The 25,763-nt window shown below is 40.4% G+C and overlaps 1 pseudogene; it reads left to right on the top strand.

Moving 5' to 3' along the window:
- The first annotated feature begins 240 nt into the window (after nt 1–240).
- Nucleotides 241–25,137, top strand: LOC140926359 (uncharacterized; annotated as a pseudogene).
- The last annotated feature ends 626 nt before the right edge of the window (nt 25,138–25,763 follow it).

Genomic DNA, 25,763 nt, shown 5'->3' on the forward strand with positions numbered 1-25,763 from the left:
TTCAATCCATTATTTGAAAAACCTCGAAGACCTAATCTTCACAGATCTGATAAATTTGTGATTTGTGGCGCCAAGTCCTTCTTCTTACAGTTAGTGAACTCAAAAATAACTTTCCATTTGTCGAAGCGTTTAGTACAGTCACATGTACAATATTTCAAAAAACAGATGTCGTGGCAGGCACAATATAATAAAAATATTAGGTTAACTATCGACAGACCAGAAAAATACCGCACCTGAATCATGGGAGAGCAACTCGGATCCCAAAGGGACACACTGGCCCAAGATGATTTCCTGCGGAGGAACCTTGACTGTGAAGTGCCAGCCACGAGAGTCGAAACGCCCAAAGTGAGGGTACAACGAGAGGTTATCAAAAGTTCACGACGAAGAGAAAGCAGCGACATTCAAGAGGAAGGTTATTATAGCCCAATGTTCCAAGGACGGAGTTTAACCGAGACCGGTACAACATCTCTTCGTGGAAGTTCAGTCCAGAAAACTCGAACTCGAAAAGCTTGTATGCAGTTGGACGATACAGCTTAGCAAAATTCCAATTCTTGAAGAAAAATCAAGGCTAGAAGTAACAAGCATTTTGTTCCACGAAGAGAAGAATATGTGCTGTTTTGTTGAGCTGGGCGCGAAAATATAAGCATCAACTCTTCATGTGATAGCTGGCATCTAATTGGCTGAGCGAAAGATTAGTGTGACAGGGGTCACATGCAGGAAGTAACCCCTGAAAGGAAGTGAGCTGGCACGATTACTGGTAAAGGCGGGTCTATGGTTGTCACATTAACTTTAATTTATCCTGTTGTATAAATTAGCTTTTGTCTTGTTAAAATAACCAATTGTTGAAGATGTCTGGAGGACGAAAGATTTCTTAATCCGCGGTTTAAGTTGGACTTTGTTTAAATAATCGACCCAATGTGTTGAAATTTCCTGTAAAAAAGTTTTTGTCATACACATCCCCTTTCAATAAAATACAAAAAAACAAGGCAGGTAATGTAACCCGCCTGTCCATATAATCTCTTTTTAATGGTAATCGTAGTCATTATCATTATTGTTACCATTATCATATTCATAATCATTATCGGAATCATAATCATAATCTTAATAACATGGTGTCTGGAGATAAATATGCACGTGAAAATTTTTGAAAACACCAAAGGAGTGCCAAAGAAGCACGAGCCGCAAGCTTTCGCTTAAGCTTTCCGACAAAGCTAATTAAAATTGCTAATTTTACTATTAGGATTAACCAACCCTTATTAGTTGAATCAAAAGCTTTTGATTGATACATTTTTTCCTTATATAACGTAGTATACTGGGAGATAATCGGTTGACTGAAATCTCTGAGGGAATCGGAACTATGACCAGTCTGCAGTTATTGTAAGTACGGTAACATATCTTCATCGCACAGATACGTATATGTCATGGTCTACTGAGTAATATAATATGGTTGTAACTGCCTTAGTAAAGGGAACATTTCTGTTTTCTTAACAATTATAGTCAACTCTCTCTTAACGGACACCTCGATCAAGAAGGACACCTTGCTAAAACGGACACCGAGAGTTGGTTCCTCCCCTTTTGACTCCCTCTTGTTGACTCTATCAAACGAGTGTCTCTCTAAGACGGACACTTAGTGACGGTCCCAAAGATGTCAGTCTTAGAGAGATTTGGCTGCATACACAAACTTGAGTCTCACCTTCTTAAGACGGGTGTTTAACATGTGAGATCTAAGCAATTATCAACAAGTGAAATCCAATATTTCCTATATGGGCCTTGTTTCTTGAGCGAGGAAAACTGTACGGATGCGTTATCTGATTGAATTATGAGTTGCGAACAACGGGGCTTTGAGCTGGATAAAGTGCAACCCAAACGGGTTTTTTGATATCCGATGCTCTTAGAGTAGGTTCCACCTGATCACTTTGGGAAACACTACCTTGCTAAACCGCATTTCAATTTCTTTAAGGGATCTCTCCAGGAACAAAATACAACGTATCCCAGTAACACCAATGAACCGCTTGAGGAAACTCAAGGCTCTGTAAGTAGAATTCCTTAGTCTGTAACTTAGAACTGTAGAAGATAATCATAACGATTTATGTGATGGCAAGGTCAGCAAGTTAAAAAGTGTGAAACTTACGTGCCCTTGCAAATAAAATAAAGACAACTGATGTGAGAAAGGTCGCGCATAAACGTTAAAGCTGAACCGCTCAACTTTTACGTTTACGCGCGATGCTTCATACATTACCTCTACTTTTTGCGTGGGCGCATAAAATTTACATGCGTAGGCACGCACAAATTACGCGAGAGTGGAAGTCCACCTTTAGGGTGCCAGGCTATATCAGTAGTATAAAGTGACTTACCATCTGTCTTAGGCCTTTCAAGATATTAACAAGCCGCTTAAAACCATAAAATACATACGGTATCTATTCATAAGACGTTAAGGTAAAAGATAGTGTTGTGCTATAATTTATACTTTTTATTGTTATTCTTTCAGAACATTACATCAGAATTTAATCGACTCAATAACAAATGAAACGTTTGCCAACCTTACTGAACTCGAGTATTTGTAAGTTGAAACAACCAAGAATGATTTTTGTTCTCGTGGAGGACATTTATTAGTAGTTATCGATTATCATGGTTCTATATGTTATATTCTTGTACTATTCAATTTGTCACCAGATGGTTAAAATAAGTAAGGTAAATTCGTAGTTCGTGACACGCGCCATGATCATGATTCTGATACTGGAAGACGCTGATTACTGAAATAAATATTTTGCGATCAGTGTCAGTGAACGTTTGCACCTCTTATAACCGACAAAAACCGCAACTTTAGTTGGATTTTTTGCTGCTTTGAGCCGTTCCCCTTCTAGTGATATCCCAGTTCTGCACTTCTACACCGCCCTCTTTTCCATAACTAGTTTTATGATAAAGTTCAGAAAAAATGCGCGCCTTGAGTAGTTGAAAAAGCGTGCTTTACGAGAGCACATATGTATAAAACACAGCGCTATGTGTCTCGCCATCTGCCAATAGTTTGTTTTGAAAGTTAGAAAGTAATGTGTGGGATTTAACCGAATTCTTTGTCATTAAAGCAATGAAAAAGGTTTGACTGTGCCCCGTTTTGGTGTAAAGCACTTAGGAAGCAGCTAGAGCAGTATACATGAAGTAGGGAGAAACGCTCGACTGCGTCTCGTGTTTTACCCTATACTTCTTTCGTTCTCCAGTGGCTTCCTACGTGCTTTACAACAGAACAGAGCACAGTAAAGGCTTCTTTGTTTTTTAAATAGCAAATCATTTTTAAACAATTGAAGGTATTAAAAGCTAATTAGTGCATCTCGCTAGGTACAAAAGGTAAGTTTTATTAGTAGCGAAGCGTACGCACATAGTGAGAAACTACTCACATTAAGATACTAATCGTTACAGTCATCACGACGTTCACCGTAAGCAGTAAACATGTACACACTTAACACCTAACGTAACATTCATGATACAGGGATTTCGTTGTTCTATATGCTCCATTACATTCGTATAACAACATTTGTACTTCTCAATTTTGCAGATTGCTTAATGACAACCGTCTCACCAAGATTCCAGACAACGCTTTCTTAAATCTTAAAAACTTGAAACTGCTGTAAGTTCTTTTGTAATCATTGAATTTAGCTAACAATGTGATCCTCTCCTTTGCTTTTCTCATACACGTTTCCTACTTCTTGGTTTTCCTCACAGCATGCTTTCCGATAATAAAATTAAAGATGTTGGATCCAAGGCGCTTATTGTTAACAAGCCCTCTGGTTTCAGAATGTAAGTACTGCAGTATAGAATGTCTCGTCTGTCCTGTAACTAAGGGACCACCTTTCGTCTCTTTCACGAAAACACCAAGTTTTCCCCAAGGCAAAGCAATATAGTTGTAAACTCTCGTAAGCGACGTCGACTATTTTTAGATGTTCTGATTTAGCGTTGTTTAAGCACAGACCATGACTTGATTTGGTAATGAACTTAATATTGGACATTTATGTTATGATCAATTGACAGCTGCCAAAATAGGATACCGGCTAACCAGTGTATCGCGGCCTCAGGTGTCAACTCATTTTTAAGGTTCTCGGCTGACCAGCTAAGGCATTCCAAGTGATTGCAGGCTCAGAAAACTTTCGTTTAGAAAGACAGTTCTTAAAGGGACGCGATCACGGTTATGCGCATGCGCGCCGTTTGTCACTTCAGAATAAATTTGTTGGGTCAACACTAAATTCGAAATCGCCATTACTGGTGCAATCATTGAAAATCCTTCGTTTTATTCCGACATCCGTCGCTTTGGCTGGCCTAGTTATACTTCGGTAGTGGTGATTAACGTGTGCTTGTGTTGTTTGACTGGTTACGTTTTAAAAAGACGCAAAAAATAATGTTTTGATCAGAAGAGCATCGTGGCCGTCCGGCAACAGGACGTTCTCAATAGTCTTTGGAGATAGAGAAGCTTAGCCGATCGATCTGGTATGGTTCTAGGAGTAGCGTGTGGCTTACGAAAAGAATACATGACACTTGGAAAGTGGTTAAAGGCATGAGTTCGTTCAACTTTGATTTGATTTTTGACTCCGGCCTGTTGTTATACCGCAACAGGCCGCGTGATCATCACCGATCTGGTACACTTGAAATGTTCCTTGTATCTTTGCTTTACGATCGTATATGTTTAAGAATTGATGTTTTTAATAAATTATTGCCTGAATATTCTGTTTATAATCCAGTTTCTTTATGTGTTCTACTCGATAACATTTGTTTTGTGGAACACTGACTGATGCAACGCGAATGAATTTGTTCATTTGCTGATAAGGAAATGAAATTTATGCTCAATTAAGGATAATCTTTACACTCATACGTTGCGTGTTTTTGTCACCGGTCAGGCGCTTTTTGTAAGTGTTTCTAGGTTTATATAGGACGAACTGAGAGAACAGTAAATTGTTTGCTGATCGGTGACTGCTTTGTTAGAGTGGGTACGACCTCGTAAAAATACACGTTGGTAAATGTTTGTTTCAAAGCAGGACAGGGCTGTAAATCTTATTCTTATCGGCTGCAACATATATCTGAGGAGTAGCAAAGAATAAACTTGAATTATGGGGTATATAAAATCAAACCAAATGCCCGGAAATACTCTCGCGTCGCGAACAATGAATTTGAATTTTGTAAATTTACTTGCGTGCGTTTAACTCGCTTCCGATTGGTTTAAAAACAATCAGCTACTGTCAGAACTCAAACATGCGCATTATCGTGAACCAGTCCCTTTAAAAGAATCCACGAGAGCTTTACTTTTAGCCTTGGCTAAATCTATATATTACATGCAACAGATACATGATACGAACAGCTTTAAGATCCCTCGACCTGGATTCACTGGAAGGTGTGGCAACAACCAAAATGTAAGTTTAAACTATTTTTAGTTTCTTTTACAACTTAAACTGGGTGGTCGGAAAAATGTGCAAAGTAATAAGTATTTTAATACTTATTACTTATTTAAAAATATGGATTGCGCAAGCGTGTTAACCTCGCAGATCTATTTTAACCTTTGCAGCTGTAAGAGGCTACCGAGTAAAAGCCTGTTAAAGTTTGTTTTTTTTTTTATAGTCCTCTTCCGTCTATTTATATTTGCCTTAACCCGCTGTAACTTGTGTGGACCGAAATGGAAAATTGCAAACGAGAAAGAACAAAAACAAAAGAGGCCATAACAGACCACTTTCTCTTCTACCCTTTCGACTAAAAAGGTCAAACTCAACCAATTGACCCTTACCTTGCAGAAATGTGAGCAATGGCCAAATTGCTTCAATGACTTTAAAGAACAAGATTGGAGATATGCTCTGCAAAATTCAACTGTAAGTATCTTTAATATTATTATTATTATTATTATTATTATTATTATTATTATTACAAGTGATACCGGTAAAAGTAAATTATAATTATTTTATACTATATAAAGCTTCGAGTTTAAACCATAAAATAACTTGATGAAAAAGGGTTAGCTTTTAAGTCTTTCTTCGGTGCCGCATATTTCTACGACGAACTCATGGTTCGAGGTTGTCCGCTATAGTGAGAAGTGATTCCATTTGCTTTTATTGAAATGGGTCAACTGATTCTTAAGTCGCGGCACAAGCCGATTGATAAAATGGATTTACAAAGAGAGATACGAATTGCTCTTACTGAAAAAGCAACAACTTAATAACAGCCTGCAAACCACTAAGCTGAAACTTATCTCATGTTAGGCCCCTTCCACCAGTGGAATTTGTTATGAGTGGTTAACACCTATTTTAGTCGATGAAGGTAATTAAATACGGCAGTTGATTCAGATGTCGGATATGACGGTGCCGAATTTAACTCTTTTTGTTGTAAATATTCCCAGTCTCTAGAAAAATTTTTATCCAGTATGGGTAAGGGTTTCTATAATTAACGCATTATATTGGGCAAGTGTAAAATGCGACTTCTATAAATCAAATGTTGAACCTAAGTCGAATTTTCGACTGTTTCCATTGCAGATTCGATAAAGTCGTATTTAATTTGGTGATTCGGACGTTCCTATCTCAAAGCAGTTACCTCTCGAATTAAATTAGGCACCTGTGAAAATCGGTATTTGAGTTGGGTAGTGATAACATTGTCCAGTATTAATAAAAATAGTTAATGCCTGTGGCTGCCTTCGAAAGTCGTACTTGGCATCCGAAGGAGTTTCGTTGTTATTCACAAGAAAAAGAGAAAAACTTGAATCGTCAGATCTTTCGTTTATCTCCAAATAATCTTTAACTCTTCAGTTCTTCAGTTCTTTAGATAATAACTTAGTCTGCCTTACACGATACGGATGAGCGAAGGATTACATGAATTGTAAACCTAAATCACACATGTGATAAACAAGAACATGGCGGCAACTAGCACGAGTCCTAAGCAAAATGGTAACAACCGCTGAGCATGAATACTGAAAACTCCTTACTACAGCACTGCTGTAGTAACAATGCCTCTATCTACTGAACCACCTCGATAAACGCTGACATATCGAGTTTAGACGAGGTATATATTCCTTCTCTGTTGTGATTGACAGTTTTCAAGGATGACTTTCTCGGTTTTTTTAATTTCCGTGTAGAATTAAATCTTTAACTGATCGAAGCTAGACGTAAAGCTTACAATAAACCCGTTAATACTCTTTCAGGCTTGGTTCATGCCGGGTAACGTTTAATAAATTTATGAAATATTGATCGCGCGGCCACAGTCTGAACCGTATAACCGTACGATTCTCTCCCTGCTCGTAAGGTGTCTTTTCATAGGTCGGGGAAAACATTAATACAACATTGTTCATCATTATTTCCATTTTTTTAGGTTAGGGTAGCAGACCATTTAGCTTTTAGGGTTAGAAAAGCTGGTACACGACTTCTTTCCCTGGAATGAAGAGAAACAATAAGGCCGCCAAATACATCGTTTTAGTTTTTAAAGTTCTCCTTTGTTAATAGCCTGCGAACAGCAGACGCCTTTCCGGTCGTCGCTTCTCTCCCTCCTTCTCCCACGGCATGTGTTCCCCTTGCTTTAAGTTTACCTTATTGAATTTACTGGCACACAGATCAGGGTAAGTCCTGGTCCGCCTTCCCCGCGCATGCCGTGGGAGAACTGCCGTGCGGTTCCCAGCCCGAACAGTTCCCACATGTGTTGTGTGGAGCTGTCGCTTAAAGGAGTGCTTGCACTCGCCTCGGTAGTAAAGGGTCTTTGATACACGGGGATTTTCCCCGTTCATTGACCCGACGGTTATGCCATGTTGATGAGCCCTAATAAGGGCAAAACAGCTGTCTATTGACTGCCACTGCCCGGGCGATATGGCTGTGCGCATGCGTGAGGTACTGGCCAGGCCGTGGGTTGGTGTATGTGTGCCCCTGCAACTATTTTTCATTTTTTAGGGGAGTTGGAAGCAGTGATGAAGACTATATCGAAATGGAAAACTTTTCAGGTTTTCACACAGACCCCTCTCTGGCTATCTTACGACGGTCGCTACAACAATCAGGATTTGCAAACGAAACAGTTATAAAACAGCACGTAAGGTACTTTCCCTGCCCTACAGGAACATTTGTCAATGCATCAATTAAAGGTTGGCCGAGCTGTGAACTTTGCCCTCTAGGTAAATTTTTGCCATGTGATCTGACGTTAGCCAATGTTACATCACCCATATCTCTGTCTCTCTCTCTCTCTCTCTCTCTCTCTAGAAGAAAAGTAGGGCACTTTTGTAACACTTTTCACTAATAAAGATAGCTTCAACAATTCTGTTTGCTGCAAATTCTTTCAAGGTCAGAAACGTACTTTAACACGTGTTCCCAATGAATGTTAGCGGTCACCAAATTCTAATTTAATATTTATGAGCTACGCCCCCATATATACCCAGGAGGTTACAAATGTGCCCTATGTTGTGGTAACAGCCAATTTAAAGACTAAAAACCCCATTTCTTGGTCAAAATGGAGCTATTACTTTACCATTTATACGCCACATGATTCTCTTGACTACCACATTACTTGAAATTTGAGTTATAAAAGCTGGGAAAAATCTGCCGTGTAAGTATATGACTCTTCATGCCGATGACAAGAATCAAAGATCGGAAAAAGGCCATTTTTTGTTTTGCAAGATTGAAGAATCAATTTCATTAGTTATACTTGACCAAACTAGCTCAAACTGAAGTGTGAGGAAGAACAATCATTAGGCAATATACCAACGCAGAAAGTAAGGAGAAAATGCGCTCTTTCATTTTTTAATAAATTTTTAAAGTTATCAATGTGCGAAAAACGTCAACGTTACAAAAGTTCCCTATTTGCTAGATGTTCCAACGCTGTTAATGGGATATTTTTTTTGAGAGATAATAAACAATATTGTTGTCAAATTAAAGGCTATCAAGACAGCAACAAGTGACGTAAAACACTCGTCCATTCCTTTTAAGGGAAGAGAGTTACAGCTACGGAAAATATTTGAAACACAAACGCAAGATAACCTTATGAACTGATGAACTAGTTTGACTTACTACGCGGGGTATTTAACAGATATAAATTCATCAGTTGTATCCTTAACAACATGAAGAAATTCGCTCTCACTTGAAGCAATTCGCTCTTACCTTATGGATCACAACACAGCTTTTTTTTCGAAGATTGTGCTTAACAATCACTCACAGCAATTAATCGCGGGATAACACATTGAAGCACAATGTTAGTGCGGAACAACTAAACATTCCTTTTTCTGAAACAGTGCTTTGAGTTGTCTTTATAGACTATTGATCAACAAAAAGACGTTCACGCCGATTTCCTCTACTAGCTACAACCAAAAAACATGCCGCATTTAATAACCGAATCAACGACGCTTTTTTAACGGATTTGATTAAAATAACACTCTTTTGAAAACTGCCTTGAGTTTTGTCTAAAATGTTTGTCGCGCGGTAGCGTAAAGCAGTCTAGGGCTGGATAACTCAGTCATTTTCCCCAGAAGCTCCCTGAAACGTAAAAGGGACAGGTATGTTTGTTGAGTATTCTAAGGGTCAAGATAGTGTATTTGGCAAGTTGTGAAAGGATCCGGCGATCATTGAGCTGCCAAGGGACCTCCCGATGACATCCACTTTTTTCGTTGGTAATGCTTTCCCTTCTACATATTTCTATACTCTCTGACATCGCGCGACCAAAATAGTCATAACAAGACAGTCCTAGCTTTGGACGTTACAGCGGAATACCCTGCCACTTCAACAATACTGTCCCCAGCCGGGCTAGGCGGTACGCAGAAACTAATTTAATAAAGAACAAATTCAAAATGTCATCCTGTATTATTACTGGCTAAGAGTAATATTCCTCGTTCTTTAAACCCTGGAGGGAAACAAGAGCGCCACGTGTGTAGTACTCCTCGTTCTTTCAGCTCAAAAGCGAAACAAGCGTTCTGTTTGACTTGATGTCTTTTAGAGCATGGATCGGGGGTTAACTAAGATCCTGATCGAAAGGAGCTCCCGATCACATCCACCTTTACTCGTTCTATAGTCGACTGATGTGTTAATAAAGTCGAGTATTCATAGGCGTTTTAAAGTTCACGGCACCACCTAATGACCTACTTCACAACTATGTGGTTTTCAATGTGTATAGTTGTATTTGACAACCATTTTTATTAGTAGCTAGGCTTAAAACAATAGATCGCTGGCACCAAACTTTCCCGATCACTTGTCGAAGTTTTGGACCCGCCCAAAAACGAGTGCATTAATGCTTGATTGAACGATCGCAATTTGTATATTGTGTTATGTAATATGCACTAAATATTAATCACTTCTGTATTTTTTTAGTTATGTATTTTTAGCAAGGGAACAGAAACACTATTATTTGCTCTGAATGGGATATCAGGCTGGGCATCTCATATCCACTTCTACTGAGAGAGGCTCCGCAGCGGCGGGCCTATGAGTGGGGAGTTGATCAGAAGTCCAAATACTGTTTAACAGACTGATTTTCGTGCAATTAAGTTGACTGACTGAATTCAAGCTATCAAAGAATACTGGGGAATTCCAGGGAAATGCAAAGTCATTTTCAAACCTGCCACCAACTGAAGACTGTTATCACCCCCTTACTACGCCCTACTTGCATGATTCGGACATTGACGATATTACACTTCGGGCTCTCATACACAAGCTACCTATCAGACTACGTTCGTCGCCTTAAAATTATGAAAGGGGTGATATTCCCACGAACAATCACATAACTTGCATTGCTAAAAAACGATCGAGTTCTAATTCTTAGTTATCTGCAAGTCTGTCTAGATTGTGCTATTAAGTAGCAACAAACTAGCTACAAAATATATGCCTACAAAAAAAGGTGATTGGAATAAAAGAAATATGTTTCTGCCGAGTCTGAAACATTTCTTATAAAATTAAGTGTTTCTAGAGGAAAACCACAAAGTTGGGTCTCTGTTAAGCAACAAAAAACTGCCAAGCGCAATCTGAATAGGACTGGTTAGTGAGCTATTCAGGATCTGCGGCGGATAACACCTTTCAAAGGCTTCTGCACCCAGTAGTGTTGTAAAATTATTTTCTGCCAATAACTGCTGTTTATCCTGTTAATCTGTAAAGTTAATATTAATCATGTCTAAATCAGTGATGAGAGAGTCCTTTTCAAAACTGTTACTAATTAAAACAACCTATAGTAGTATTGTGCTTTATTATATACATACTGAGAAATACTCACCAAAAAGGTATGTCGTAAATTTTCGTACGCAAATTAGTTCTAGCCAATCAGAGGAGCGAACGATGGTTTTCACACGTGAAAAAAATGATACGTCCAATCAGAATAGCGAACGATGTTTTTTCACGTGTGAGAAAAATGATACGTCCAATCATAAGCCTCAGAAGTGTGTGAGTTTCGCGCCAAAATTCGCCTCTTTTATTGCAGCTTGCAGTACCGCTTCGCACACATTCAACGAGAAAAGTTTTACTCAAAGAGTTTTTCTCGCTAAAAAGGTGAAAAACTTTTCGGAAATTGAGTGGAATAGTTTCGTTTGTTTCACTGTCGATAAAGAAAACGGTAGAGAGCCGGCGAAACAACAGCGGAAAGGGATAAACAGAACGAGACGTAAGCTTTTGTTGTGCTTTTTGTCGGAGCTACTTTGCCTTTCATTTAAGCTTAAGCTTATATTGAAACCGACCATTTTACTTAAATTCGCTCATTTTCAATTGTGCATTGAGAACAAACAGTTAAGATTACTTATAGTTCTTGGATTACCTCATATCCTCACCGTCTTTTTTTTTTTTTACGAAAAAGCTGATACTTCATTTTCGTTGTCATTTTGCAGTAAGTGTGTAGCGGCAAATTTCAGCATTTTTGAAAGATTTAAAATAAAAAAGGCCGCCAAAATGATCAATATCTCAGTATGTATATAATAAACACAATACCACATGGAAAGTGCTTAGTACGGTATTTACGCACGAGTTGTTGACGTATCAGAAATCTTACTCGTTCGCTGCGCTCACTCGTTCGATTTCTGATACGTCAACAACTCGTGCGTAAATACCGTACGCCAGCACTTTCCATGAAGTATTCTCTATGTACCTATAAACAGCGCCATAAACCACTGTCAACAATTAAATTAGCCTGTGTACATCCGCCCCCTCCACTCCAATTTTTTCTGAGGGGTGGGGGCGGCTGTACTCAGGCTAAACAATTATTTGCTGATGTTTTTGTGATATGCAGAATAATAATGGCCGAAGTAAGTGTTATCAGCCAAGCCGAAGGTCGAGGCCAATAACACTTACCTTGTTCGTTGTTGTTGTGGTTGCAGCCAACCCCGTTAACACGGACACTGAAGGGACCACAGAAAGTGTCCGTATTAACAGGGAGTCCGTATAAAGCGGCTCATGTTATTAAAGTCAAAAAACCTCTCTTTACTAGAAAAAAATACTAAAGAAATATAAGAGGACATAAGCTTCGTCAAATTAAACTTCTCTTACCTTCACAAGGCCGTCATAACGTGGCTTAAGTCCACCGAAACACTCAAAAATCCCTCGTTTATATATTACTCTATACAAACCCTTTTCTGCATAATTCGTTTGATGCCTAAAATCAGTGACGTCTAAAACCATCCTATCCGGTGTATTGTAGCGCTGGAAACATCGACATGCTGTGAACAGAAGAACTTTTTACGTTCAAAAAGGAAAGGTCTATTACAGCACACAGTTGATATTGCAGTATCCGCATTAGCGAGGTTGGCTCTCTATGAGAATTCGTTGATTAGGCAGAGAAATAAGTGTCTGTTGTCCGCATTAATGGGTGTCGTATTAAAAGGATTGAATTTAGAGAAAATGTAACGACTTTCTTTCCCCGGGACAAAGAAAACTGTCCGTATATATCGAGGTGTCCGTATCAAGTGGGTGTCCGTAAAGCGGGTTTCGGACCGTATTTGCATGGAGCAAAAATAGTATTCGGTGATGTCCCATTAAGGCGTTTTGTCTAGAGAGATTGTTGGGTGTTTTTAAGCTCTTTCTTCACTTTCGTTAAAGTGGCCACGGAGCATTTTAACCCCGCAATGGCGACTCGACATTTAGACAAAACATTTTTGGCTGTGAGACTAAAAAAAATCATTTTTTGTAGCCGCGGGGTCAAAGGAATACCTGAAAATGTATAATAGTTTATGTATTTTGCGTTGCGTTCGAAAAAAAAAATGTTCACAGACTTCTTTACTTTAAGCATGGCGCATTATATAGAATATGGACAACCGATAACACCCGCTCGTTTCTCATATCTAGTCGGCATCATGTTGTCCCTTATTCATCTTCATTAATATTAACATCAGTGACTTTGTAATGGCTCATTTTATTTTTAAATAAAGGACTGTGTTATATTCTTCCAGGTATATCAATAACAGTAACTAAATTGCATTTTCTTCTTATGAGTTTTCCTGTGAAAAAGGACTTTGTGAAATTATTCCTGTCCTTAAACTACAACTAAGTAAAGATCACACAGTAAACAAGTCCCATACCCCCACCCTGGGGTACTCACTATAATGGCCAAAACGAGGAAGCTGACCGCCCGAAAGGGCTACCTTTTCCAGTCTTCAGGTATATGAAAGGGTAGTAATTTTACTAGCTGAAGTATGTAAAAGGGCAGGAAAATCTTTGATTACTACAATCACTGAAAGTTTTTCTTTAAAAAAAATCGTTAGTTACAAAAGTGCCAGATTGTTACAAAAGTGCCCCACTCGTTACAAAAGTTCCCTATAACGTTACAAAAGTTCCCTGTTGTCGTTACAAAAGTGCCCTGGCTCTCTCTCTCTCTCTCTCTCTGTCTCTCTCTCTGTCTCTCTGTCTCTCTGTCTCTCTGTCTCTCTGTCTCTCTCTGTCTCTCTCTCTCTTTAGATTGTCGACTGCGTATTTTCTACTTGTTCTCGCTCTGCTATTTTCAAACGGTAAATTCGAAAAAAGTTTGAATTAAAAACATGGAGAGTAAAGTTTATGAATCATTTTCTAACTTTTTCAATTTTCCTGACACAGCCCTAAAACTTGGCGCGTACTATTTTCAATCAAACCGCGCCAACGTAGCAATTACTCAATTTTAGGTACAAGATACGAAATTTTTTTAAAAATTCGAAAAAACCAGCGGTTCGAAAGGTCCTCGATAAAAGGAAAATTGCTACTAAAGACCGCTGGAATTAGTAATATTTTCATTTTTACCAGACCATTAATTTACGAATCTTTCCCGTTGTAAGCTACATCTTCAACAAGACTTAAAACATGAAGATTTTTTTAAAGTGCCCACCACAGTTTTTAGTTAAAAATTCTCTTTGGGGGGGAATTTTCCAAGCACTGTTGTTTGTAACTCGCTTCGCATAATGGTTTACGTACATTTCACCTGTCAAGAGCTGTTTTTTTTATATTTTAAGCATTTAATGGCTAAACTTTACTTCGCAGCAAATACCCATTTGCGGTCGCAAATACCCATTTTTTCCTTTTTTGAGGAAAACGTACTTTTCATTGCAAAAAACATATTTCAGACAAAACATCGATCACCAACTATATTCCCCATATCTGTATTTTCCTTTTGTTTATCTCATACGTTTATTACACTTGTAGTCATTCACATTTTAATTCTTTATTATTCATTTTTATTTTACTGCGCAATTTTTATGAGCATGGATTAGTGGTACTGAGACAGTGGGGGTTACGTTTTCGCAATATTCAACTGCGTGCAAAAAAGGAACCTGCGGATAGCCGTGCAAACTTTTATTCTTGAGCAAATGGCGCTTTTTTCTGCCAGCATGCGTCATTCTGAAGCGAACTCATTTCAGTTGCATTTTGCAGTGCCAGCACTAAACAGGCTGTCAGATAAAAATAATTTTCATTTTTTACTATACAATTTTCTCCATGACTAAAATCACAAGAGTTTTACATTTTATTTGTTAATATAAAAGATCGTTTTCGGTCGTCTGGCAAATCCGACCAAAACTGCCCAAGCCTTGTGTTTCTTTAATGACGTGCTCACAAATGGTAGCACATGACAGCAGAAAGAATGAACACTGTGCTGTAGAAAGAAAAGCTAACACATTATCCAAACTTTTAGGAAAATCGTTAAAAACTAATTATTATCATTGTTTCTGTTGCACGCATTCTTTGCGCGGGAATGGACGGAGGCAGAGGCTACTTTTTACACGCGTGTACATATCGCTAAAGAGTAACCTTGCCGACAGCGCGCGTTGTCTCGCAGTCAGCAACTTGAGAGAGAGGCAAAGGGTGCAAAAGCTTTTTGACATCTTCAGGGATAACATGGGCGCCGTGTAAAAAAAAATTGATGACTGTGAATTAAATACAAGAGAACTTCTTTCGATACTTAATTGATAGTTAATAATTATAAGAATAATTAAATAAATAGGACTAACGAAATGTTCACTAGTTTTCTCCGGTTCATTATTATACTTACTGTCACGTTTATTTCACGTAAACGGAACTAACATAAGTCTTAACGACGCGACCCGACGTATAAACCCTACTTTCACTATGTCTGAATATCTACAGCTACTTACGGCCATGAACAGCTATGTGCGGGTGTGAAGGGCTACGTACGGCTCTGTATGGCTATGCAGCGCTATGTACGGCTATGTACGGCTATGCGCGGCTATGCACGGTTTTGTTTGGCTATGTAGGGCTATGCACGGCTTTGTACGGCCATGTACGGCCCTGTATGGGTAAGTGCGGAAATGTACAGCTATCTACAGCTATGTACGGCTATGCACGGCTATGCACGGCTGTGTAAGGCTATGCACGGCCATGCGCGGCTTTATACGGCTATACGCGGCTATGTACGTCTATGTGCGGCTATGCACGGCAATTTAAGGTAATGCGAGGTTATGTACTGCTATATACTGCTATGAGAGGCTATGCACGGCTGTGTAAGGCCATGCGCGGCTATGCACAGCCATGCTCGGCTATGCACGGCTATCCACAGCTATGTATGGCTGTGCACGGCTATGTACGGCTATGGACGGCTATGCGCGGCTATGTACTTCTATGTGCGGCTATGCACGGCTATGTACGGCAATGCGCGGTTATATACGGCTATGTACTGCTATGCGAGGCTATGCACGGTTGTGTGAGGCCATGCGCGGCTATGCACGGCCATGCGCGGCTATGCACGGCCATGCGCGGCTATGCACGGCTATCCACAGCTATGTATGGCTGTGCGCGGCTATGTACGGCTATGGATGGCTATACGCGGCTATGTACTTCTATGTGCGGCTATGCACGGCTATGTACGGCAATGCGCGGTTATGTACGGCTATGTACTGCTATGCGAGGCTATGCACGGCTGTCTAAGGCCATGCGCGGCTATGCACGGCTATCCACAGCTATGTATGGCTGTGCGCGGCTTTGTACGGATATGCGCGGCTATCCACAGCTACATATGGCTGTGCGCGGCTATGTACGGATATGTGCGGCTATCTACAGCTACATTTGGCTGTGGGCGGCTATGTACGGCTATGGACGGCTATTTGCGGCTATGCACGGCTATGAACGGCTATGCGCAGCTATGTACGGCAATGCGCGGCTATGTACGGCCATGCATGGCTATGCACGGCATGGTACGGCTGTGTAAGGCTATGTAGATTTTATGTACGGCTATATACGGCTGTTTACGGCTATGCATGGTTTTGTTCGGCTATGTTGGGCTATGCACAGCTTTGCACGGCTATGCACGGTTATGTACGGCTATGTACGGCCATGCATGGCTCTGCACGGCATGGTACGGTTGTTTAAGGCTATGCAGGGCCATGTAGAGCTTATGTACGGCCAAGCGTGGCTATGAACGGCTATGTACGGCGATGTGCGCTCTACACGGCTATGCACGGTTATGTAGGGCTATGTAGGGCTTATGTACGGCTATGCATGGCTATATACGGCCATGCATGGCTATGCAAGGCTATGTGCGGCCAAACATGGCTATGCAGGGCATGGTACGGCCTTGTAAGGATATGTGGAGCTTATGTAGGGCTATGCGCGGCTATGCATAACCATGCACGGCTAACTACGGCTATGCACCAGGGCCACCCAACGAGAATATAGTTCAAAAACACTTAAGCATAGCATTGTTAAACGGATTTTAGTATTTAAACGGTAGATATAGGCATATTTTTATCCCCTAAAAAATTTTCATCTGTTCAGATTTCTTAGCTGAAAGTCTAGTGATCCGAAAATCTTAGGGATTAAAACTTACCTTTTCGAAACTTTCAGCCAAAAAACAGGCTCCCGAAAATTCTAGGTGACCTTTTTAGGGTAAAAATCCGTTAAAAATTGGCAATTATACCATTTTTTAAATGTTCGAAAATCCTAGGAGGGGCAGGAAAGCAAGAAATTTGACAACAAATGTTCCGAAAATTCTAGATCTCAAATGGTTTTCGAACAGATATTTTCCGAACATTGACGTTGGGTGCCCCTGATGCACGGCTATGCAGGGCTTATGGACAGCACGTACGGCTATGTACGGCCATACATGGCCGTGCACGCTATGGAACGACTGTATAAGGCTAGGCAGAGCTTATGTACGGTTATGTACGGCTATGTAGGGCTATGCACGGCAATGAACGGCATGTTACGGCTATGCAGGGCTATGTACGGCTATGAAAGGCTATTTAGGGATTATGTACGGCTATGCACTGCTATGTAAAGCCATACATGGCTATGCACGGATATGTACGGCCATGCTTGGCTATGCACGGCATGGTACGGCTGTGTAACACGATGTAGAGCTTATGTACGGCCATGCACGGCTATTCACGGCTATGCACGGTTTTGTTCGGCTATATGTAGGGCTATGCACGGCTATGCGCGGTTATGTACGGTTTTGTACGGCTTTGTACGGCCATTCATGGCTATGCACGGCATGGTACGGTTATTTAAGGCTATGCAAGGCTCTGTAGAGCTTATGTACGGCTAAGCGTCGATACGAACGGCTGTGTACGGCGATGTACTGCTCTGCACGGCTATGCACGGTTATGTACGGCTATGTAGGGCTATGCAGGGCTTACGTACGGCTATGCAGGGCATGGTACGGCCTTGTAAGGCTATGTGGAGCTTATGTAAGGCTATGCACAGCTATGCACGGCTATGTAGCGTTGTTCACGGCTATGTACGGCGGCTATGCGGGGCAATGTGCGGCTATGTAAGGCTATGTAGAGCTTATGTACAGCTACGTACGGCTATGTACGGCTATGTACGTCCATGTATGGCTATGCACGGCATGGTGCGGTTGTTTAAGGCTATCTAGAGCTTATGTACGGCTAAGCGTGGCTATAAACGGCTGTCTAGGGCGATGTACCGCTCTGCACGGCTATGCACGGTTATGTACGGCTATGTAGGGCTTAGGTACGCCTATGCGCGGCTATATATTGCTATGTAGGGCTATGCAGGTTTATTTAGGGCTATTTAAGGCTATTTGAGGCCGAAGGCCGAATTGGCTATTGACTCAGAGGTCATGAGGGGGAGACGAATAATTGTTTTAGTATAATCCAACTAGTTGGTCAAAAATATTGAGACAAAACAACTTTAGCTAGCTAAAGCTACACTTTAATCATTTTTTGCCCACCAAATTGCCGGCACTTTTCGCTACTAGTGGGCTATAACATATAGCCTAGTAGTAGCTCACCCAATCAGAACGCGGCATTGATAATAGACCACTAGGTGGATTTTACTAAGTACGGATATTAGGCGATGTAGGGCCATGTACATGTAGGGCTATGTACGGCCATTATTGCTATGTAGAGCTAAGAAGGGGTATATTGGGCTATGAAGGTCTATGTAGTGTAGAGCTGGGAACAGTTACATTGCATATTAAATAATGTGAAATCACTTATATGATGGGTACACCACGCACCAACCGCGGGGTGTGGTGGTTCTTCGGGTCAGATATTCAGTTGTTTATTATTAGACTAATCGTGTTTGCTATCTGTTGGTATAGACTTTTTTTAGATTTGGTGGCTTCTAAAGAAGCCATTGTTTTCCCTTTTAAGTACAACTTAGTTTTAAAAAAGTTTATTTATTTCTCTTTAAGTTCTGCTCTAACTATATATTGTTTTGAACGGGTTGCCTCTTTAAAACAGCTTTCATAAATAATTTCATCAAGTGTTGTTTCCATATATACAAATTAGAAATCTCCAAGCTGAACCATGTTTTGGCCCTACTTAGCCTTTAATTATCTATGTACTTTAAAAATTGTTTGCAGCCGTAGCTACTAATATGAAGTCGTGTAGCAGTACTAAAGTTATTATTATCATTGCTTATTGTTGGCAGCACATACATGTATCCACTTGTAAGTTTGATAATGTGCTACGGAATCGAATTTAAATAATTATGGTAACAAATTCCCCTTGTTAAGCGCTAGGAGTATTTGTTACGGTAGCAAATACTCATTATGGGTAGCAAATACCCACTTTACAATTTAATGAGTATTTGCTACGGTAGCAAATACCCATTATGGGTAGCAAATACCCAGTCGAAATTTCAGTGAGTATTTGCCACGGTAGCAAATACCCATTTTGGGTAGCAAATACCCACTCGAAATTTCAATGGGTATTTGCTACGGTAGCAAATACCCATAAATGGAAAAATGGGTATTTGCTACTGTAGCAAATACCCATCGATCGTAGCAAATACGCACATGAATCTGCCTCTCTCTCTCTCTCTCTCTCTCTCTCTCTCTCTCTCTCTCTCTCTCTCTCTCTCTCTCTCTCTCTCTCTCTCTCTCTCTCTCAAGTTTCAGACTTTAGTTTTGTTGTTGTTGTTATTTTGTTGTTGTTGTTGTTGCCGTTGATTTCTTCAATATGTATATTTCTTACGTTCATTCATGTTTATATTCACTAATCCATTGATCCATTTTAATCGTTCTTTCCCTTCGTCTGTCCAACAACCACTTCGTCTATCGACTGGTCTATGTTAGGTATTGCTTCTTTTACTTTCAGTCCCTAGCAATAAATCTTTTCAGTGTAATGATTCAAGCTTCTCCAGTAACATCTTTTCCTTTGACGCCTTGTTATTCATCTTCCTCAATCTATTTCTTATATTAGGGGCGTGTTCGATTGATCTTCTTCCGGAATAAGAATAAATGAAATACGCTCCGTAAATCACTTGTTTTGGCATTCATTCCATTGAAATATCTAGAAATCTGCTTAAAATAAAATATGTCGATGAAAGTAAGGTTTGAAAACAAAACTTTTGCGAATTATTTTTTCGGAAAAAAGGCGATCGACCACGCCCTAACCATGTTAAGCAATAAGAATCTTTTCATTCCTGTTAATGTTTCATTTTGCAGGAGGATATTTTTCGGACTCCTTAGCGTTTGTAAGCAAACGGGGCTGTAAAAAGTGTCCAAATGGAACATACGTTTCTCTCTATAATAGACCAGGGACACATGCATTAAACTGCACCGCGTGCCCTCAAGGTAACGACGCAACCCCGAGTATTGTTAAAGGGTGTTGATAATTGTACAGCAATTTGATTTAGAATGTTCTAAGAAGTGAAAATAGATTTTATTGAACCAAAAATTGATTCGAAAATCTCGTTTTAACGTTTAGACATTTTTCGAGCGCTGCCATTTTAAATTTTGTGAAGTCAATTGATCGCTCCCGTTGGGTCTTGACAACAGAAGTCACCAAATGAGGTCAATATTAATCTCCTACCCAGGACTCTCTCGGCCAAAGACAGAGTGAGACCTGGGTACGAGATTTTGTCAGATTAATACAAAAGGCGGCACGCAGGAAATCTAAAAAAGATTCGTGTCATGTCTAAGTAAAAAAAATTGAAATTCTTTATAACAATTTGCTCTGACAGTCGTGGTTTCCCGACAGAGCTGCAAAAAAATTGATTTAAAAAAAATCGATTTTTGGCATTTTTATTTATTTATGGAAGTTTTCTTCAATTAACTGTTATGCTATCCTTGACTCCTTTACAAAGGAACAGACACCGATTCGTTCGCTGGATTTCGTGCATGCAAATGCTTGGATGGTTTTCATCGCACTCACATGTTTAAAGGCTGTCAGCGATGTGATAAATAAGGGTTGAAATGCGAAAATGACTACATTACACTTAAGCCGGGCTATTGGTGGAACTGGTCCAATGACTCCGTCAACCTCTATAAGAACTACACCTTAAATCTGCTGTCATCAAATCCTTCCTTCGACAGTAACAGAGTCCAATACAATTATTCGTTGCCTATGCCACATGAATGCCCAAGAAAGGAATCATGCTTAGGAGGTCTGAACTCCAAATGTAAAAAGGGCTATAAAGGGCCCCTTTGTGAAGTTTGTAGCCATGGGTATTACAAACACCTTCAGACTTGCAAGAAGTGTCCAACAAAGGCTTGGATGGCGGGTCAATTGACCATCACCTTCGTTTTGCTGCTGCTCCTCGTAGTGGTAGTAGTTTGGACGAGCATTAAGAAAAACAAAGAGAACAGAGAGCGCGCTTTGGTTGACATAATTTTGGCCAGGCTAAAAATCGTCATTGGTTTCTATCAGGTTACGTTTGGCATACTGAATGCTTTCGCTTTCATTAAGTGGCCTGATTCCCTGGCTTCCATAGCAAAATATTCCAAAATGCTTCAACTAAATGTTCTTCAGATTGCTCCAATTCATTGTCTATTTCCTCAGTTAAAAGTGGATGCATTTAGGAGTTTGTTTGCTATCCTCGCAATGAATGCAGCTGCTGTTGCAGTGGCTGGGACATCTTATGGAATAAAAAGGCTTTTGATGATCTTCAGAAGTGGTCACCTGGAAAATGATGCGGAAACCAAGCAGATTTCAAAAACCAAGGAGCTTATCTACAGAAATCTTTTTTGCTTCTTGTTTGTTACTTATCTTACCACCTGCTCAAAAACAGCAAACATCTTTCCTGTTACCTGCCGCAAGATTTGTCAAGAAGATAACGGTGAAATTTGCTCCGAATATCTAAAAGCAGACTTTACTATTGAATGCCATGATCCAAGATACAAGCGCTTAGTTTCTGTAGCATATTTTGCAATTGCATACATCGTCTTTTTGCCTCTTGCCTCTTACCTCTTTCTCTGGAAACAAAACAGAAAAGTCAAAACATCGTTAAACGACTCTGGACAAAAGCAAACTTTTGGAAAAGAATTGGAGGCAGGAATGAGATTTCTTTCTGAAAATTACACAACCAGGTCATGGTATTGGGAGCTTGTCGAGACAGTTCGCAAAGTCATATTGACATCTGGCTTGATTCTCGTGGGAGTGGAGAGCAGGGCATACGTTGGATTGGCTTGCGTTATTTCGGGACTGTATGGAATATTTTTTGCCTACGTGAGACCAGTAGAAGATCCATTTGAAAACAAACTGATGCTTACTTCTCTTGCTGTTACGTTCGTCAATCTGGGCATTGGAGCTGTCAGCAGAATTCCCAAAGAAAATGTTCCAGCGTCGATAGATCCGTATGTGGACTCTGTTATGTTCAACATATTGGTGATTGCTGCCAACACTCTTGTGATCGGATTACTTATTGGTGAGTAGGCTGAAGATTAAGACCACGAGAAGCCTCTCTTTTTTCTTAGTCCGCCGAGCGAAACGCGCGAGACACAAAAAAGACCACGCGCGTGACTGAAGGCGCCAAACTGGAGAGCCGCCACCCTCGCCCCCGTGCCTCTCTCGCGGCTTCTTCGCTCGACGCTTATTCGCGCGTGCACTTTCCTTCCTAAATTCTCCCTTCCCTCTACCCCTGCGTTCCTGATTGGGAAACTCTCTCCCTTCTTCTTTTCCCTCTCCCTTCTTATATTTTTTTTCTCTCGTTCCAGCTTTCGTTCATTAACTCGAGCAAAAAAGCTTGCCACGCACACTAAAGTGGCTGCAGCAACAATTCATCAATTAAAGCTACCAGCCCTGTATTGCAAACGCAGGCTGTATTGTGTTGTTTCTAGTGGGCAGATTTTGCTTACTCTCTTTATGTCTTTATTTCAGTTCAGTACTCGTTCCACCTTTACCATTTCATTCAAAAATGGAGAAAAAATCCCCAGTGGTCCATGTCCTGTTGCCTAGCAATGCTTCTTCCTCTTAACGAACTGCCGGGAGAAATCCGAGGCATGATGGGGCGGAATGTTCTGAGGCAGCGATTTCAAAGTGGACGAATAGCTATACCATCCGTGGCTGGCGCCGTGAAGGACACTATTGACTTTCAGCTTGAAGAGGACGAAACAACTGAAGTTGCGCCAGACAGCATGGGTGGCCATGACGACAGCTCGCACAGTCCACAAATTGCCACGGACCCCAGAGATCCCTTTATAACTGACTTTGCTTTGTCGCCACTTGTTGTTCATTACCGCTCGAATAGAAGGGAGACCTCAGTGTAGGAATAAATGACAAAGGATGCTTACAATTTACATGGGAAACCAGAAATTCTGGTTGGAAATTGAAATAGTTCGCGCCCGCATTCCATTTAGGAAGAGTCAGAAAATATGGGCAGTGATTTCAGGCTATTTGACTTTTCCACTATATTTAGTCTGTCCAGCTTATTTGGGTATAATATGTGGCTTGTCGTTCTCCCACCGCCTCAAATTTGATAGTTTGATATTTCTTAACAAGATTTCCACCTTTGTGGCTTGTATAAATGCATAGTAAGCAATTGAAGAATTGAAAAAATATTTTCGGAGGAAAGAACATAAGTTAGGTAACAGAACGTTGTACATTCATTTTGTGACTGTACTTTGAATACAGGAGTAGAGCTGGTTCCATATGCATGATTAATCTAGAAGTGTAATTTGATGGCATAGCACAAAACAAAGCCCAAGGGAGGGAGGGAGGGAAAAATTTTTACAAGAATAATATACTGAGCGCTCACCTTGCTGAATAACAGAACCCAAGTGAACTCTGAACACTTGTTCTAGGCTTTTATAGCTAGACAAACGTCTGCTGGCATAGCCAGTAGAAAAGCCTGTACCACAAGACTTAGACAGCTCAGCGTTGCACGTGCGAACTCTTAGCCATGAATAGTGCATTGAAAAAGTTGGCTAATGCTGTGGATCAATTGGCCTGCTAAAGACAACAAGGCCGTAAAGTTATACGCTAGAATACAATGTATCTTAGAGCTTGCTGACCTTGGCAGCTTGACTACACAACTGCTTTATTGAAAAAGAACCACCATGAAAGGGTTATTGACAACTAACGTCACGTTCCATTAACTACATTTTACTGCGTGACAGTAAAATTGCTTTTAATTAGAGATCCGGCAAGAAAGAATGAGTCAGCTTTATTTAAGCGTTGAGTGAACCTCTGCATTCAAGGGATTTTACTAATTTTATGGTTTGCCACACCATGTATGTCGTTTTGAAAATGCCTCAGTAATCTTTAGTTATTAAATAAAACTAGGGACACTCCTCGGCGGTGCGGTTAAGTCTGCGCAGCGACTTCCCCCAAGCTTGTTGGCCGCGTTGCCGTTCAATATCGCCTCCAAACCGATACTCTTGTCCGATCCAGCACCTGCTGTATTGCATTCGGCTCGTAGTGCTGGAAAGATTAGTGATGTTCTTTGGTCACGCCATCGCCGGAAGTCGCACAGGCTAACCTAGCGCAAGGCAGTGCTCCCCCATTAGCGCCAACTTGTCATTAGTTGTTTTTATAATTAATTTACTGCGTTTAACATGCATCGAAAAGGAACAGAGACATTAAGAAATGCTAATGCCATACGTTACTTGAAGTGTGAATTAAAACAAAACTGAATGCAAGGCTGGCAATATGGCAAAGGGCTGATTTATTTATGCCAGTAATTCGGCTAATAAAATTAGCTTGCCTTTAAGATGTATTCTTTTGGCATTTCTTCGACGATCAAATTATAAGCTGTTTCACGGATCACTTATACCCTAACAAAACAGCCGACATTTCGCAACGCCACCACTGGTTTCCCCGCGGAAAGAGGTCTCACAAACGATCGCAGAAAACGCGACACCATTTAGATCTGCATCTGGAAAATTTCCTTTAACCAATCATAAGCACTACCCAGATCGCGTCATCAGTATGGAATTTCTGCGCGCGTTTCTCGGTGGTGAGGTCGCGAAATGTCGGCTGTTTTCGTCTCTCAGGCTTTTTTTTGTAGTTATAGCTCGATCACCTGGTAGCGATAGTACTGAAGTCCTGTTTCCTCTAATATCCTTTAAGTTCTGGTATTTATATTAACCGTTGTATTCTAGTTCTATACCGATTTATTCAAGGATTTTGTCTTTTTTGGGGAGAGAGTTAGTGCGCTTGTTTGAATGGGTAGCTTATTTGATATTTTTTCAGCCTCAAAAAGGGCGGCTTATTCGAAAGTGGGCGCATATTTGAAGGATGACTTATGTGAATTTGAGCATTTACAGCAAGCGTAAAAAGAGAAGCTGACAACATTCTTCGTCGAAACTGCGTCGTTTGCACCGTTGATTTTTGCCATACTACTTAGGGCGCTTTCCATTTGCCAGGACCAGTCCAGTCAGTAAAAAGAGTTCCACTATTAATCAGAACTATCCTGAGATCAGTATTTGCACGGCAGTGACGGGTTTTAGTTAAAATTTCGATAAAAATATTTGGAAAGCGCCCTCATGATATTGTTTCTACTGTATTTATGCTATATATAGATTTAGTCAGGGCTAAAAGCGAGGCTTTCATTAACAAATTTATTATTTAAATCAAACAACAAACTTGTAATCCACAAATCAGTTAACTTTAGGGCAAATTCAAGTGACTGTTGAGGGGAAGGCTTTGTGATTTTAGAGTGAAACATCTTACATCGAGTTGATAGCCTTGTATGTACACC

The sequence above is a fragment of the Porites lutea genome, chromosome 2 (genome assembly GCF_958299795.1).
Source record: "Porites lutea chromosome 2, jaPorLute2.1, whole genome shotgun sequence".
Taxonomy (NCBI): Eukaryota; Metazoa; Cnidaria; class Anthozoa; order Scleractinia; family Poritidae; genus Porites; species Porites lutea.